Below are 15,093 nucleotides of genomic sequence, written 5' to 3' on the forward strand. Positions count from 1 at the left end.
TGACTCTAACTTACCCAGTACCGTGGTCTGGTGGTCCCGTGTCTTCTGTGTCTTTGTAGTGTGGAACTAGGTGGCTATACCGAGAAGAGGCCAGAGGAGCGGGGGCGGGGGGGGGGGGAGTCCAGTGGATTGCTGCCAGGGCTCAGGCTGATTTGGCATGTTCCACATGACTCGCGACCTCGGTAGGACGTCCGCAGACCTGCATGTCTGCAGCGGGCTGATTCGTCATGTTCCGCGCGACTCACGATCTCCGAAATCACTGTATCTTGAGAGCTGAAAATTGCCTGAGTAATGAGGAGTAATGAAATCTGACTTAAGGATTTTGGTATTATTCTATGCTAATCAGAGGCCACTAGAGGGTTCTATGAGAAAAAACAAATCCATATTTCTGATAATATTGAGGATGCATGGAAATAGAGAAATAAAGAAAAACATCAACTTATGAGGTTATTATAGATTCTATTAAAAATTAAATTTATAATTGAAGTAATAGAACATATTAGAGACTAGTCTCAATATTCAAAATGTATAATCCTCAGTTTTCTTGTTCAGGTCAGGACTTTAGGACAAAGCAGAATAGCATTTAAATTGGGCAATCTGAGAAGAGCGTCATAGAGGCTGCTTACAAAAATGTGGGCAGAGCGTGGGGAAATCACAACAAATGGTGTAATACATTCAGCTTTGGGAGAGTAGGTTGCTGGGGACCCTGAAGCGATGAAGGGTAAAAGTAGTTTCTGAAATTCAGAAAGATAGAGTTGAAGGGGAAAACAATAGAACTTTAGCTCCATTCCTGGTGAAAGCCAGGAAATAGAAAAGATCATTATAAAAATTATTAGCTGGAGCTCACTCTCATCTCCTATGGGTGTCCCTGTAAGAGCACAAGGGTAGGGCCAGGGATTTACTTCACAAGCTCAAGGTCCTGATTTCAATTCCAGATATCAGGGAAAAAAAATTCCTAAGAGCACAAGGGGAAGACCAAGGCTCAGGAGGTCAAAAAGCAGGTGCGTTTTTGATCCGTGCATCTGGTTCAGCCTCTTAGGTCGTGGGGTAGGATGGAAAGGGTAGAGTAACCCTGGAAAGAAAACCAAAGATATCCATTTTATTCTGTGCTAAGGATGTGCTTACTGTCCTTCAAAAATAGTGTGGCAAAGACATTTACATCTTTCCAAATATCCATGTACTTTCCAGCTGCCTTGCACGGGGAAAGTTTCGAATATGGAGGGAAATGGTATATATCATGTCTAGGTCTAAGCATGAAACACACATGCCTTGACCCCCACTGCTTTCTTTTGCCATGGCAAGTGAGAGGCCAGGTGTGTTGTAGGAGACTACTGGAGGGGTGGATTGGAGCTTGGTCTGTCACATAGAAATATTTGTCCTGGAGGGCTGCTGGCCCTGTACAGAGTTTCCATAAATGAGAAATAAAACTTTTTTGTTATTGTTGTTGCCATTGAGATTTGGAGGGTACATTTCTTCCTGCAGTATAAGTTGATCATGCTAACACAACCAGAAAAATCTTCACCTCAAGCCCTGAACTCTCAGAAATGTAATTGGCTATTATCATTTTGCTGAAGAATTTGCCAGAAAAGGATACTGTGTGATACATTTAAGAATACTGACTACAGCTTGATAGTTGGACATCATCTTTCTACAGGACTGTGGTAGAATCTTATTAGTCCAGCATCCTTATTAGCCAACCTGTTTGATCATGTCATTTCTAAATGTGTTTCTTTATCAAACTTACCCCCCTTAAACTCCTTTCCTGATATTACTAAGTTAGATCAATATTCAGGATTATAGTCTCTGGAAAGCTGGAGGTCATTAGAATTGCTATATGTGACCTGGAACTGAGGCTGTCAATTTGAAATTACAGAATCTCCCTAGGAGCCCTAGAAGAGCTTGGACTTTGAAATCCTGTATGCTTGTGTTTGAGTTTCACCCTGGTCACTTATTAGCTATGTGACTTTATGCATGCTATTTAACTAAGCCTCATGGATTGTCCTCTGGCAAATGATAATCCTGACTGAAAAGGATTATTATAGGCATTTTAAAAAGATATATGTTAAGAAAATAGCATAGCGGTTGTCTGATATACAGTCAGAACTAAATGGTTGATAATCTATATATTTGGCCTTTGAAAATTCTGTTAACTTTGTAGCTTGCTGTATTTGAGTTAGCCAGAGCATAATTTCAAGCCTTTATTTCCTGTCTGGTTATGTTGGGTAAGCTTGATTCTCAGGGTTTTTATAAAGCTCAAAATAGATTATTTTTCTTCAGAGGATGTTCTGTAAAAATCATGCTCATTTAAAATACAGTATAGTGTTTGAGTGAAACAGTCTGGAATAGTGGTCAGAGACTTGTCCCTGGTTCAACAGGCAAGGTTAGTGGCTCTGTCTCATCACTTCTAGACATATAATCATTGTCCAGAGTCATTTATTTTCACCAGTTCCTTGCATCCTAATGATTACAGTGGGAATAGGCCTGCCTGGCTTGCCTGCTTCTCATTTACAATGTGCAGGGTTTTTGTGAGATTGAAAGAGAATAGCACACTGGAAACACACAAAAACTATTCCAGTACCAGCCGTCACAGCTATTTCCATTTCTAGTAGAGCCCTGTGTTTGACAAAATGTTGCTGAATGAATAAAGTGGATGAACATATAACAACAAAATCCAAAGGAAATAAAAAGAGACTTAAATTATAGTCAGTTCCTTCTAAGGATGGAGAACTGAACAGTGAAGCTCTCTGGTCTGGAATACTGGATTCATATTAGCATGGCTGGGCTTAGGCTAGGCTAGGCTGTGACTTGGGACTGCAAAAGTTCCGTGATAGAACCGTGAAAGTCAAATTATTCAAACCTCTCTAGCTATCCACAAGGACAGTAAGTATGAGGGGAGAAATGGTTTACAGAGAGTGACAAAACTGGAGTCCCAACTTTGTCTTCAAAATTTAGTAGGGGTGCTGTTGGCTCAATGCCAAGCAGTGTCCTTTCAGGGACTGTGAGGTCTCCTCCCCACTAGATGTACAGATTCTAGGGAAGCATGTTTTGTCCTTGATAGCACATACACAAATGAAACTGTGTTAATGTACTTTGCCTTAGATCTGCAAGCCAGACACTCACTGACTTTCACACATTCTTGCCCCAACAAGGCCTGCTAGTATTATAGTGGTGTTCTGAAAATTTAAGAGGGACAAGTAGGTTTTTGCCAGTATCTTGGATTTTAACCATGCTTTCCAGGTCCCAGTGGAGTCTTCAATGGAGTAACATCCTTCATGTGTTGTGGTCAGCCTGCTCTATTGGGCTAGGGCTTCCAGGCATACGTAGAGGTTTAGATACACAACTGATATCATGTTCTGTCACAGATTTGTCATAAATGCACTTTCCATGGTGTATTGTTCTTGTATGAAAAATCCTGAGATAACAACAGGGTCTGCTTCTGCCTCAGAGCAAACTTTGGGTTATGAAGGCTGAAACTTCTGTGCCAATAAAGCCGCTGAATTTCTAAGAGCTTTGTTCTTGTTAGTAGGTTAGTTGCAAAATTCTAGCTCTCTGACTACTTCTGAGAGTTCATGTGGGTGTGGGCATGTGGTCGTTGATACTGTGACTGGAAGTGGAATGTGAGTCAGTCAGTAATGCTCTTTCATGCCATTCAAAGCAATCAGCCCTGGATTTCAGTGTAGCTCTGGATGTTTACTAAGAAGGAAACATAAGCCATGCTATTTATGTTCCTTATATCCTCCAGCCTTGAAGGGCAATGGGAAAACTCAAGATTTTCTTGACCTCATCTAGGATAATTGGTAGCTCAAACAAAATTCTATGGTGCAAACAGGGATATCCACTCCAAAGTGTGAATTAAACTTAGATCTCCAATGCAAAACACAAATGGAATGCATCTCAAACATCCTAATGGAAAACCACATTAATTTTCCTTTATTCATAGTGATGGATATGTTTAATAAAAACACATCTTATTTTGAAAACACAGAAACAGGTATTTTTGATAATATAATTTTAAGAGGACTCTAAATATATTAAAATCCTTCTCAATGTTAAAATTTCCCTTTGGTGTTACTAGTTTTGACATAGTAGATGTGTGTGAGAGCAGACAGACTTGAATATGGGTCTCTACTGAGGAAATTTACTAGCTATGAGGAATAACCAATGGGAGCGAGTGTCCTGAGGCTGACTCCATGCTTTTGCTTTGCGGGATCCATCACACCTTGAATAGAGAAGAGTAGGTTTGCAGAATGTGCAGTGGACATGTGGGTTAGCATTTTAACTAATAAAAGCTCAGATTGGAGGTGGGTTTTGGGGGTATTTCATTCCCATCTGCATTCTATAAAAACATAGTAATCCTAATTCCAGTTGCACCTTTATCCTATTTTAAAAAATTATTCTTATCTTTAACCCTTTAATCTAGTAATTTATTTGAACTGAGGATAATGAGATGACAGTCTTTTGTTTTGTCATGTTTTATTCTCCTAGAATATGGTGGCTGTGGCTCTCATTTCTGCTCAGTGATCTTAGTTAACTAAGATCTCAATTTGGATCTGAAAAGCAACTAATCTATATCTGAGTGTTAAGTCCCAAGAAATAGCAAATTTCAACATTTCCCCTGTTAGATAAGTCTGAGGTGGGGCACTTTCATCATATATTTAATACCCAGAGATACGGGAAATAGAAAAGCAATAACAGAAGGGAGTACAGAAGATAAAATAAAATATTGAATTATACTCCCTGTTTTAATTTAAAATTTTCAGAAGTTTGATTTGAGAATTAGGTGAAGCTACAAGTCAATATCTTTGGAAAGGACTGGGAAGAGATAAAAAGAACCAGTGTGTGTGAGTATCTTTTGATGAGAAGGAACAAATTCAGGTATCTGTGGTAACACTCTATTTGTCTCCTTGTTTATCTCCTCAACCACCCTTCACTCTACAACAGAACCACGAGAGAAAAACCACTGCACAGTCATCACATTGCCCCAAATGCATCTCAGAGGGGTGACCTGAAAATTAAAGTGGAAATTATTCCTCTGCTTACTGCCTGCTCCTGGGCATTGTTGAATATTGTCTTGTATCAGATGTAAGCACAAAATTCCTCCTAAATTGCCTTTGGTTTGGAGAAAGCCAGCTGGAGGCCTAACACAGAATCTCTCCTCTTTAATCTTTAGTCAGACAGCCTGAGCAATTCTTAGAAATGATTCTTGAGATAAGGGTTTATTTAAATATTAAATACATCATCTAACAAATACTTTTCAGTTTAGAATGGCATCCAAATTCTTTTGCCAAGAGTCTGAAAAAATGTTTCCTTGCAGGGTTGGTGCTGAGAATTCTGTCCCCATTTCACAGATGAGGGCGGGGATGGGGAGGCCAATATGTCCACCATCTGGAAGGGCACGACATTTTAGAACTGAGAACTGCCAAGAGTTTAGAGGAGAAAATCATATGCAAGGCTCATCTATATTCAACGCTGTGGTTATATGGACTGGAGGCTTTCATAACTCTGAATTTGAAGTCATCATCATAAGAGGGTATTCTTTTTTTTTTGGTACCAGGGATTGAACTCGGGTCCTTGCGCTTGCGCAGCAGGTGGTGAAACCACTAAGATAAATCCCCGGCCCATAAGAGGATATTCTAATTTCACTTTGGATGCTACCAATTCACTTTCAGAACTTAAAGGTTTGCAACTGTCCAAACAGAGTATTTTTCTAATTTTCCCAGAATATGCAAGGGTTTATTTCTCCCACAAATATGTATTGTATACTTACTCTGTACCAAGCTGTGACCTAAGTTATTGGCTATCAATCAGGGATATGTTACACCTAGACAGAATTTAAAGCCGGCATTATTTTCCTTCCTACTATAAAAAGGCTGCAATTTCTTTCTTGCCAATTCCATCTCCATTTCCACCACTGTAAGGATGATGGTTAAATCTCTCTCATGACACTTGAAATCTCCTAAGCTGTAGTATAACATTTTCAATTCTCTGCGGTATACAATTCCATGTATCTCGAGCCCAAACTCTCTGAGACTACCCACACAAACTCCCCTTCATTACCTCAACCAGGTCTTCCTCGTGATTTTTATCTTTCCTAATGGAATAGAATTCCTGCAGGCCCCTGTAGACACCATCCTTCTTCATGGACCTTAGACTCAGGATTCTCATGGCGTCCTCTTTGGTATCCCCTATGTGTTTCTCATGGGTTCTGCTGACATCTCATTCTGGTTTCACTCTTCATTTCTTTCCTGCTCTGTGGCTGTCACCTCCTAGTTCCCTGTTTCTTCTCTCCTTTCCACCTTAATCATTGTGTGCACTGCAAATTGACCTTTCTGCATCATGTTCTTGTTCAAATACCTTCAAAGTATCGTTTGCCCAAGGATAAACCCTGACCTAAATTTTCTGGCTATAATATACTAGTTTTGTTCATATTACCCACAGTGCTCTCTATAATTACACATTCTGTAGGCTATATTGGAACATAACAGTTTTTCCCATCTGGGTTTTTTTTCCCTCACACTTTAGTTGAAGTGTTGCATTCTTTATGATAGCCTATGATAGACATCTCTGGTAACCATTATTTACAATATGTATCTCTATTGTCTTCATAAAATTTTTATGCACTTGTACCTTATAAAGACCTTGAGTATACATTTTAAGTTCTCACACAGTGTCTAGCCAAATGGCTTTCAAGAATATTTAGTGAAATAAAATAAAGAGGAACACATTAATTAATAGAAGAGAATAAATGAAGTATAAGATAACAAGTAACTCTGAAGTCAGAATGTCTAGGTTCAAATCCAGGCTTTGTCTCATAGCAGTCTCATGTGTGACTTTAGACATTATACTTAACCTCTCTGTGCCTTGTATCATCACCCATAAAGTAAGGATAGCACTAATACTTTTTACGGAGTCACTGTGAGTAGTTATGTTATCCTGTAAAATACTGAGAATAGTGCTTGGCCTCCAAGTGGAGACTCCTTACATGTTAGTAATCACTACTATTTTGCATTACCAATGTAAAAGGAAAGGTTTCTGTGAACTGGTATAAATGAAAGAAGCTTCCTGAGAAGACAGGGCAGGAATTTGGGTCATGAATGATGGACCACAGAAGATACAGCATGTTTTGTTTTCTTCTGGATCTTCTCAGAGTCAATCCTGAACATGGTGTTATTTGTTGTCAGCCATAAAGACTGTACTTTTTTTCAGTCTATAAGTCTTTTATTAATTAGAAGAACAGCAATTTTTAGGACCCTTTGTTACAGGGCATTTCTTTACTGTGCCTGGGAGGGAGACAATGGCTGCCTTCAGGACTTGCTGCCAAAAAAAGTCTTTACTCTAAGCCTTGCTGGGGCTCAGCCCAGGAAACATCTGCAAGGGCAGCTTCAGCTTCACAGTGACACAGTTGGAGCATCAGACAGACTGTCCTGGGCAGCCTGCAGGGCCACCTCCTCTAGAACACTGCACATGAAGGACTGGGCTTGTCACCTGGGGCACAGAGGGCTTGGCTGACTGTGATCCTATTGTCTAAAGGACAACCGTCCATTGTTTTGCTCATTTTAGTACAATAAATAAAGCCTTCTATTTCTATGGCAATGTCTGAGCCATCAGGGTACGGCCTGAAGGTCCCACCTGGACTCAGAGTCTGGGCTCTCAGCCTATTTGGGTTATGGAACCAGTGTGAAACTAATTATTTGCACAGCTCTAGCTTAGTGAATGGCTTTGGATGGGGGACTTCCTGGGGTTGCCTGGGAGAATACTCCACTCATGCTGCTTGATCACAGAGCACTGGAGTGACATTGTTATGACTCCGAGAAGAGATAGCCATTTGATGGATCAGGTTATCCTTGTAAGCTATGCATAGCTTCCTCAACTTACATCCGAACACTGCACACACCCTCAGCCCAGACAAGAGGGGACCCCAGTGCTGGTCTCAAACACTAGGTTTCTAGCTCCTATCCCATTTCCTGCTTCTGTCCCAGTTTTTGTCATTTCTGGTTGAGTGGGTTCAGCTTGATTGAGGTGAAGACAGATTTTGGAAGATTTCTAAGTTCAGGAAATGTATCCTCTCTGTGTTTCCACCTTCCTGTGCATCTGACTTACAGAGGACAGGTGCTCGCCTCCTGGTGGTCCTGGAAACCACTAGTTTTCCTTTGGGGACCTGATGGGTAAAACAAAGCTATGTTTTCTGAGATGTTTTATTTTGGCTATGCTCAGTACACTGCAGCACATTTCTTAAAGGGAGTAGATGAAAGTACAGAAGTGGGTGGCTTGATAAGCTGGTCAATAGCTGATTTGTAAATGAGGATGAGGAAAATGAGGTTTAGGCTGCTGGAGCTTAAGTTGTATCTCAACTTGTGCCAAGGTGCTAACTTCACTTGCTCCTTGGCTTAGATCTTCTCTCTCTGGGGCCCTCAGTAGTCAGTTTGCTTCTTTGATATGGAAATCCCCACACTGATCCCTGCTAGAGAATCTGGGTGCCTCTGGGACCCCTGGCTGGGGGAGGCAGTCTCAGGTTGAAAGTGGGAGAGCAGAATTTAGCTGGCCTTAGCTACCACTTCCTTCCTGCACTCTTCTGTCTGAAGTTTTGTTTCTCTTCCGGCATTCTCTTTCCTTCTCACATTCTTTCTAGTGCTCAGGGAAATCTCACCATTTTCAAAAGCAAAATAAACAAAGCCACAATACAAGCTCCTAAAGATATACATGGGAGTAAAATGTAAAATTTTAAAACTGAAAAGACTGAAATGTCGTCAGCAGATGGGTCTGCGGTGCCATGACCGTGAAAAATTCAGAATGATAAGTGGATTCTGCCTGCCCTGTGATTGGCTTTCAGACCAACTGAAAGAAGGCATCGGACAGGGCTGCAGCCAACAGTGCAAAGACCTAAGAAACTCAACTGTGATAATCACCAAGATCTCATTGCTGCATTTCCTCAGGGTGTGAGATAACATACCCCTGCATTTCGAAGCTTTTAAATCATGAGACCAAAGGTTGTTTTTTAATGCACAGTCATTTGGGTAGATTATGTACTTAGTTCAACTGTGGTGTTGTAAATCTTTCTGGGATCCTTTCTTGGGAAAAAAACCCACAGGTCAAGTATTATAGCAATGGTGTCTCTATGGGCTACATGTATAGGTAATATTTGAGACCAGAAAAATGTTTATTTAAACTTCAAAAGTAAACCATTAATAAATATTTAATTTGTTAATCATTATACAAATTTGGCTATACCAATTTAACAGATTACCTTTTTTCTATTTCCAGATTTGTTGGGGTTAATTGACAAATGCTAAATATATTACCTACATCTAGCATGATGTTTTGGTATATGCACATATTTTGAAATAATTGCCATAAATCAGCTCATTAACCTATCACTTCCTACAGTTATCTTTATTTATTTGTGTGTATGTAGAGAATATTTAAGTTCTCTTAACAAGCTTCAAGTATCTAGAATAGTATAGTCATAGTCTCCATAGATTTCCCAGAATTTATTCATCTTATAACTGAACACTTGTGGTCTTTGATCAATATCTTCCCATTTCCCCTTCTTCCTAGCCTTTGGAAGTTACCATTCTCTAATTCTATTCTTTGTTTCTATAAATTCAACTCTTCAGATTCCATGTATAAGTGAAATAATACAGTATTTGTCTTTTTCTAACTTGTTTCATCTGCCCTAACACCTTTAAGCTTCATTATGTTGTTACAAATGGGAGGATTTTCTTCCTTTTTGTAACTGAATAATATCCCATTGTATACATACACCTTAATGGTTTTCGATATGGGATCTCACTGTGTTGCTGAGGCTGGCCTCTAATTTCTGTTCTGAAGCAATCCTCTGTCTCAGCTTCCAAGCAGCTAGGGCCATAACTTATTTACCCATATTCATCCTTTGATAGACACTTGGGTTGTTTCCATATCTTGTCTATTGTGAATAGTGCTGCAGTCATCTTGGGAGTGTTGGATATCTCTTTGTGAAACTAATTTTATTTCCATTGAATATGCATTCAAAAGTGAGATTGTTGGGTCAAATAATAGTTCTTTATTTAGTTTATAAAGAAAATCTTATAATGAGTTTATAGTGGTTCCACTGACCTACTTTCCTTCCAACAGTGCACAGGAGTTTCTTTTTTTTCACATCTTTACCAACACTAGTTAATGGTTGTCTTTTTAATAATAGTCAACCAAAGGAGTGAGGCACTATCTCACTGTGGTTTTAATTTGTGTTCTCCTAATGATTAGTAAAGTTAAGCACCTTTTTATGTACTTAACTGGTGGCTGTTAGCTTTGTCTGTGAGCCACATTTTAGTAAAATAAAAGGGCAATATCATGTGTTTGATGTATTATGATGAAGAGCCTCAGAAGTTATGATGCTAAGTCTTGGGAAGGTTAATTTTATAATTAACCATTTTAGGCCCTGAGGTCAAATTTACTTATGTACCATTGGTTTTGAATCTTGGAAATGAATAGAATGACATTCTTGTTGAAAACTCAGGTCTTAGTTTCAAAACTAGGTTTCAATACAGAATCTTTATATGACCTGGGGATAGTTTTTTTTACCTCTCAGAGTTTCTTTTCCTCAGCAGAAGTAGGAAAAAAATCATAGTTAGGTCATAGAATTTTTTAACCTTTCAGGACAAACATTTCTTTATATTTTATGAAAAAATAAAACTTCATAAACAAATACTAAGAGAATACAATAGTTATTATATTATGTATCCTTATCTTTGTGGTAGTTATGCAGAGTACAAGAGATACACCAAAAAGATTTTTTTTTTTGGTACTGGGGATGAAACTCAGGGGGGCCCTTGCGCTTGTCAGGCAGGTGCGGTGCCACTGAACTAAACTCCTGGCCCCAAAAAGATTCTTATAAAAAGAAACAAACAGATAATAATACAAATCTTTCAATGAACTATGATAGACTAGTAGTATAAATGAAATCAATGAGGATATACATTCATTCTTTTTATACCGGGGATCAAACTTGGGACCTTGCACTTATGAGGCAGGCAGCAGAACCACTGAGCTAAAATCCCCAACCCCTACATTGATATATGTTTTAAAACAATGGAATTTGTAATTTGGGGAAGTATATAAATGTCTTCCTATTTTCTATTTATTGCTCTTCTATTTTGGTCTTTATGTTTTTCATATAAGAGGAACTATGCAATATTTGAGCTTGTGTGAAATTAGATCCCCCAAAATAAAAGACTCAATCATAAAATGGGCAACTGAAAGGAACAGACACTTCTCAGAAGAAGAAGTACAAATGGCCAATAAATACATAAAAAATACTTATCATCTCTGGCCATCAGAGAAATGCAAATTAAACTACACTGAGATAGCATCTAACCTCAGAAAGAATGGCTATAATAAAAATACTGAACAATAACAAATGATGGCAAGGTTGTCGGGAAAAAGGAATTCTGCTATATTGTTGGTGGGAATGTAAACTAGTACAACCATTATGGAAATCAGTGTGCAGAGTTTTCAAAAAGCTACAACTTAAAATTCCATGTGACCCAGGTATCCCCCTACTACGTATTTTCTCAAGAGTTAAAATCATCATATTACAGGGATACCTGTATACCTATGTTTATAGCAGCACAATTTATAATGGCTAGATCTTGGAAACAGTATATATATCCATCAACAGAAGGATGGAAAAGGAAAATGTGGTATTTATACACAATGGGGCATTGTGCTGCCATAAAGAAAGATAACAACTTGAGGCATTCGTGGGTAAATGGATGCTACTTGAGAACATAATGTAAAGTGAAACAAGTCAGACACACAAACTCAGAATTTTTTCTTTTGAATTAAATTCTTTTATTAGTACATTGTAGGTATACAACACAATTACATTTCTCATTGGGAATTGTACCTTTACATAATGCATCTTGGTTCTTACCTTTCCCCATTCCTAGCCCTCCCTTCACTCCCTCCACCCTTCCCTATTTACAAAGACTTTATTTCCATTTTTTCCATTTCTCATCATTTTTTCCTTTCTCTTCTTTCCTTCCCCCTGCCCCTCCCACTACCCCTACCCCTTTGGACCTTTTCTTCCTATTTTACATTATCGATTATTCATTCTAATCATTGGTACATTTTAGGTATACAATATAATGACATTCATCATTGGAAATTTGCACCTTTACATAGTTGCTCTTGGTTCTTATTTTTCACCCTTGTCCAGCCCTCCCTTCAACCCCTCCAGTCCTCCCTATTTACAAAGATTTTGTTCCTATTTTTCCATTTTCTCATATGAATCCCATTCCCTTCTATCCTTTCCCCTAGCCCTCCCACTTCCTTCCCCTTTGCCCCTTTTCTTCCTATTTCACATTACCTATTATACATTTAGTCCTTATTTACACTTTCAGTTTCTCACACCAGAGAAACTATTTGGTATTTACACATGTGTGTCCTATTTATTTCACATAAGAGTATTCCCTCAATGTGCATCCACTTAGCTATAAATGTCTCTAATTTCTCATTTTTTATGGCTGAGTAGTACTCCATTTTATAAAAAAACCACATTTTCTTTATCCAGTCTCCAGTTGATGGGCATTTGGGCTGTTTCCAAGTTTTAGCTATTACAAACTGTGCTGCTATGAACACGGGTGCACTTATATCACTGTGGTATGATTCCTTTAATTCTTTGGGGAAGATCCCCAGCAGGGGAATAGCGGGGTCAAATGGGACTTCCAGTCCTAGTTCTTTGAGATATCTCCATACTGATTTCCACAGTGCTTGCACCAGTCTACACTCCTACCAGCAGTGGAGAAGGGTTCCTCTTTCCCCACAGCCCCGCCAGCATTGGTTATTGGTTGATTTCATGATAGCAGCCATTCTTTCTGGAGTGAAGTGGAATCTCAGCATTGTTTTCATTTGCATCTCTCCAATGACCAGTGATGTTGAACATTTTTTCATGTCTTTATTTGCTATTTCTACTTCTTTGTGTGAGAAATGTCTGTTCATTTCAGATGCCCATTTTTGGATTGGTTCTTTAAATTTGGGAGGTCTGATCTTTTTAAGTTCTTTATAGATTCCAGATAGTAGACCTTTGTCTGAGGAAGAGCAGGTGAAGATTTTTTCCCACATTGTGGGTTGTCTCTTCACACTGCTGGTGGTTTCTCTTGCTGTGCAGAAGCCTTTTAATAAGAAGAGATCCCATTTGTTGATTGTTTGTGCTAGTTCATGGGCAACTGAGGTTTTGTTCATAAAATCCTTTCCTACACCAATGTCTTCAAGGGTTCTACCTAACCTCTGTTCCAACTGGTTCAGAGTTTCTATTTTAATATTTAGATCTTTAATCCATTTTGATTTTAGTTTAGTGCATGGTGAGAGATATAGGTCTAGTTTGAATCTTTGGCAAGTTGAAGCCCAATTTTTCCAGCACTATTTATTAAAGAGGCTATCTTTCCTCCAGTGAGGGTGTTTGGCTCCTTTGTCAAAGATGAGATGGCTGAGTGTGTCTGGCGTTGTTTCTGCACCTTCTAATCTGTTCCACTGGTCCTCAAGTCTGTTTCTTTGCCAGTACCATGCTGTTTTTATCACAGTAGCTTTGTAGTAGAGCTGCAGGTTGGGGATTGTGATACCCCCTACCATGTCTCTGTTGCCTAGAATTGCTTTTGCTATTCTGGGTCTGTTCTTGCTCCAAATGAATTTTTGGATTGTTTTCTCGAGGTCTATGAAGTATGCTGCTGGGATCTCAATTGGAATTGCATTAAATCTATATAGCAGTTTTGGAAGTATGACCATTTTCACTATATTAACCCTTCCTAGCCAGGATCAGGGGATGTCTGTCCATTTTCTGATATCATCTTCAATCTCTCTTTTCGGAGTACCATAGTTTTCAGAGAAGAGGTCTTTGATTTCTTTCATTAGGATGATTCCTAGGTATTTTAGTTCTTTGGATACTATTGTGAAAGGAATTATTTGCCCTATTTCTCTCTCAGTGAGTCTGTCATTTGTGTAGAGGAAAGCTATTGATTTTTGTGTGTTGACCTTGTAACCAGCTACTTGACTGAATTTGGTTATTAAGTCTAGAAGACTTTTGGTGGAGTTCTTGGGGTCTTCTATATAGAGTATCATGTCATCTGCAAATAATGACAATTTGACTTCTTCATTTCCTATCTTTATTCCTTTTATTTCTTTCTCTTGCCTAATTGCTGTGGCTAATGTTTCCAGAACTATATTGAACAAGAGTGGTGATAGTGGACATCCTTGTCTTGTTCCTGATTTGAGTGTGAAGGATTTCAGTTTGTGACCATTTAGTATGATATTGGCTGTTTGGTTTTCACAGATGGCTTCTATCAGTTTGAGGTAGAGACCATCTATTCCAATTTTTTGTAGGGTTTTTATCATAAATGCATGTTGGCTTTTGTCAAATGCTTTTTCTGTGTCTATGGAGATAATCATATGGTTTTTGTCCTTGGCTCTATTGATATAGTGTATTGCATTAATTAATTTTTGTATATCGAACCATCCCTGCATCCCTGGGATGAATCCCACTTGATCAGGATGTATGCTCTTCTTGATGATCTTCTGCATTCTGTTTGCCATTATCTTATTAAGGATTTTTGCATCTATGTTCATTAGTGAGATTGGCCTATAGTTCTCTTTTTCAGTTGGGTCTTTCTGTGCTTTGGGGATCAAGGTGATGCTTGCTTCCAGGAAGGAATTTGGGAGTATTGCTTTCCTTTCAATTTCATTGAAGAGTTTAAACAGTAGTGGCAGCAGTTCCTCTCTAAATGTCTTGCAGAATTCAGCAGTGAAGCCATCAGGGCCTGGGCTTTTCTTAGTTGATAAGTTTTTAATTGCATTTTCAATTTCATTGGTTGATGTTGGGTTATTCAGAATTTTTAGGTCTTCTTCGTTCAACTTTGGTAATTCATATGTATCTAGGAATCTGTCCATTTCTTCTGTGTTGTCCATCTTATTGGCGTATAGGTTTTGGAAGTAGGTATTGATGATCCTCTGGATTTCTGCTGGGTCTGCTGTAATTTCACCCTTTTCATTCCTAATTGCATGGATTTGGGCCTTTTCTTTCCTTTTTCTGACAAGGTTGGCTAAAGGTTTGTCAATTTTGTTGAT

The sequence above is a fragment of the Heterocephalus glaber genome, unplaced genomic scaffold (genome assembly GCF_053883595.1).
Source record: "Heterocephalus glaber isolate CG9 unplaced genomic scaffold, H.glaber_assembly_v1.0 deba00001446, whole genome shotgun sequence".
In the NCBI taxonomy this organism is placed as follows: Eukaryota; Metazoa; Chordata; class Mammalia; order Rodentia; family Bathyergidae; genus Heterocephalus; species Heterocephalus glaber.